The sequence below is a fragment of the Schistocerca serialis genome, chromosome 8 (genome assembly GCF_023864345.2).
Source record: "Schistocerca serialis cubense isolate TAMUIC-IGC-003099 chromosome 8, iqSchSeri2.2, whole genome shotgun sequence".
Classification (NCBI taxonomy): domain Eukaryota; kingdom Metazoa; phylum Arthropoda; class Insecta; order Orthoptera; family Acrididae; genus Schistocerca; species Schistocerca serialis.
The window spans coordinates 257,191,075-257,194,667 of NC_064645.1; the positions used below are offsets into that span (position 1 = coordinate 257,191,075).

The following is a 3,593-nucleotide window of genomic DNA, read 5'->3' on the forward strand; positions in this document are numbered from 1 at the left end:
TGCGTTGCTCTCGAAGCCTGAATATGGTTAAGTGGAGCACCGAAAGTGGATGCGTAAATTAATTAAATGCAAAAGGGATTACTGCAGCTGTTTCAATTATTCCGTTTTCTGAAAAGATGCTGTCTCCACAAGATGTTCATGTATCATATGCGATGCAGTTTGCAAGACCATTCATCAGGTGCACGTCTGCCATGTGCTGATTAGAATACATTTGAGCCAGAAATTGCAGTACATAATAGTCCAGCAACAATACGGCCGAGCAAGACGTCACGCCCGTGGCTAGAAGAAAGACACAAGATGTCGCTCTCCACCTGAGGTCGCGAAAGCACGCTTGTTCTTTGGCGCCTCTCTCTGAAATAACCGGTTCGATTCCTGATACAGAAGGATGTTTGGTACATACTCAGAGTAAGCCTCCATGCTGATTATGTTTACAGGACTATAAAGACTTCATTATACACTATCAGTAGTACAATGGCAGGTGGGGTAAACATAAGAATGCTTCGACTTATCATTTCCCCAAAAAATTAACATTTGAAAGAAAGGTATATGTGGAACAAAGCTGGAATTTTGAACACAAAAAGACAAAAATGAATAAACATCTAATACCAAAAAAGTGACCGTAAAGGAGAAAATAAAAAAAATTGAACATATGTATGAAGCAGATTTCGTAGTCAAGGCAGCCACAGCCTGGATATATCATTTTGAGGAAAAAATCGCTTCAGTTTTAGGTACTCTATTTATAGAACGGTTTCGCAGCTTGTTGCCTGCATCATGAGGAGTAATAAAATTAAATTTTCTGATCAGAAAAGAGAATGGAGGATAATCCAGCATTCATAGTCAGCAATTAAGTATTGTCCTCTGCAGAGTTAATCACATGTATATACATATTTTGCGAGTTTCTGACTACTTTTCAGGCCATTCATAACTATCTTGCTTCCAAGCACGTGTCTGTAACATACAGCTGAAGTGAAAATGGTGAAGCTAGTTACTAGTGCAACTGTTGACGTACATAATTACTAATCAATCTTAGATCGGAGGAAACGGTCATCTAGTATACTGTATTGCCCTCCAGGAATTGCGAATTCTGAAGATAATGATTAGGAATTGTACCAGGCACTTGGCATCACAGGGTTACGATGTTAGGAATGTCTATGACCATTTGTTAAAGGAAATGTAGGAATATCACACACCTGACTACAAAGACCATTTCAATATCTGGAAAGACTGTGTGACAAGCTCAGCTCAAGACATGTAGCAGTAAAGCATTGTGAATATTGTAAATAAATGAAAGGTCTCGTTGTAAACTGAGATAAATAAATAATGTAGTTACAGAATTATTAGATACTGTGATACAGCAACAAACCGGTTTCGATTAAAGCTCACTACTCCACATTGAAAATCATAAATATTAACGTAGGCTACGCCATGCATTCTCCTTTGATGAGATATTAATAGCACCACTTTCTCTTCTTTTAGTACTTTCGGATTCAGTACATTAACGTCAAAAACCGTTCCGGTGGTGAAGTATCCACTAGACACTAATCCCGGTACGTTGCTAATTCACTAAGTCCGTATCCCACCTTCCATTCACGCTCATGCCTCACTAGTCCTGTCCCGCCGGAACTTGAACCAAATCGAATTACACAATAATAGAATTCGTTCCGAGATATAGATACCCCTCTTTAAAGCCTTAGTGACGACGCTCCACCTCACATCGTCCTGCCATTTTTCTCCCCCTTAACGACCCACAGTCACCAACTGCAGCTCCGTAGGGCCCAGTAATCATCATTTCAACACCATCACGATTCCTATTCACTATTACATCACCATTATGCCATAGCACTATAAAATAATCACGAGTAAATTTTTTTGGACGTTGTTATGATGTTATTAAAACATTTTAAAAACACATAAATAGTCACCAGAATGAGATTTTCACTCTGCAGCGGAGTGTGCGCTGATATGAAACTTCATGGCAGTTTAAAACTGTGTGCTGGGCCGAGACTCGAACTCGGGACCTTTGCCTTTCGCGGGCAAGTGCTCTACCAACTGAGCTACCCAAGCACGACTCACGCTCCGTAATCACAGCTTTACTTCTGCCAGTATCTGGTCTCCTACCTTCCAAACTTAACAGAAGCTCTCCTGCGAACCTTGCAGAACTAGCACTCCTGAAAGAAAGGATATCGCGGAGGCATGGCTTAGCCTCTGCCTGGGGGGATGTTTCCAGAATGAGATTTTCACTCTGCAGCGGAGTGTGCGCTGATATGATACTTCCTTTCTTTTAAGAGTGCTACTTCTGCAAGGTTCGCAGGAGAGCTTCTGTAAAGTTTGGAAGGTATGAGACGAGATACTGGCAGAATTAAAGCTGTGAGGAGGGGGCGTGAGTCGTGCTTGGGTAGTTCAGTTGGTAGAGCACTTGCCCGCGAGAGGCAAAGGTCCCGAGTTCGAATCTCGGTCCAGCACACAGTTTTAATCTGCCAGGAAGTTTCATGTAAAATTATGTTGGCCAGTGCACTTGTCATTCTCGTCAACGACATGTTACACAGTAACAGATGCTTGATTCTTAGCGCATTTTGATCACAGTTGTGTACTAATATAGTGCACATAATCTTCAACAACCTACATTATATAACAGAACAGTGGCTAGTTGTACATAAAGTCTACGTAATTCTGTTATTAGACATAATTTTCTTGAATGTATCTTTTTTAACATCTTTACCAGGTCACTTTCTTGTCTGCCTGTCCATTCGATAACAAATTTTGCGATTGATTTTAAACTTACCTTCCCAAAGAACTAACAACAAACTGGATGACAATGCAATATTAACTTGCTTTCTTTTCTGATCCTTAGCACTGGGTGTGTGGGTGAGAAGGTTTTATAACGCCAGACTTCTCAGCTACCCTGCAGGACAGGTATGATGTGTGGGTAGTACCATAATGTGTTCCAGAGGACGGACACGGTTGAGAAGAGCAAGGGGGTGGGAGGGGGGTGGGCAGATGAGGTATAGATTTCTCGTATGTTTGTTCGGTACAAATTTTGCGTTTTCTATTTAACATAACACCTCAATGTACTAGAGATTGAAAATTGCAAATGTAGCTCAGAACTACGTGACAAGGCAGTATTAAGTCGCTTTCTTGTCTCTTGTGTGGCAGAGGGTACTTCAAGACAATTTTCATTATTTTTTCCATCTCAGTTGCACATATTTTAATTAGATTACTGAAGATGATCCAAAGTGATTGACACATGTGGTGTGATTAAGAAATGTGTAACTAAGATGGAACAATAAATGAGAATTATCTTAATTAAATAAACAGTTTCTGAATCTCTGAACACGATTATGTCCACTATAGTGAGAGAGTGCTTTGTTTCCTGATAGCCATAGACTCTAAACTTTCAGTACGGCCCAGAACTGGATGACAATGCTGTTTTAACTCTTTTTCTTTCCTGGTGTGTGGTGTGTCTATCACAGCCATTTCTCCATTTTTCTTTTCCAGTTGTGAATGGTACACTGCAAGAACGATTGATGGTAAGCCTCTGAGGTCAAATCTCTCTCATTTTTATCCTAACAGTGTTCTAGCGAAACATACATAGG

The 3,593-nt window shown here is 40.4% G+C and overlaps 1 non-coding gene across 1 annotated transcript; it reads right to left on the bottom strand.

The window, feature by feature from the left end:
• Positions 1-1,990: 1,990 nt before the first annotated feature.
• Trnas-cga (transfer RNA serine (anticodon CGA)) lies at positions 1,991-2,065 on the bottom strand. Its single transcript has one exon. It is a non-coding gene; the product is annotated as a tRNA-Ser (tRNA).
• Between the last annotated feature and the right edge of the window lie 1,528 nt (positions 2,066-3,593).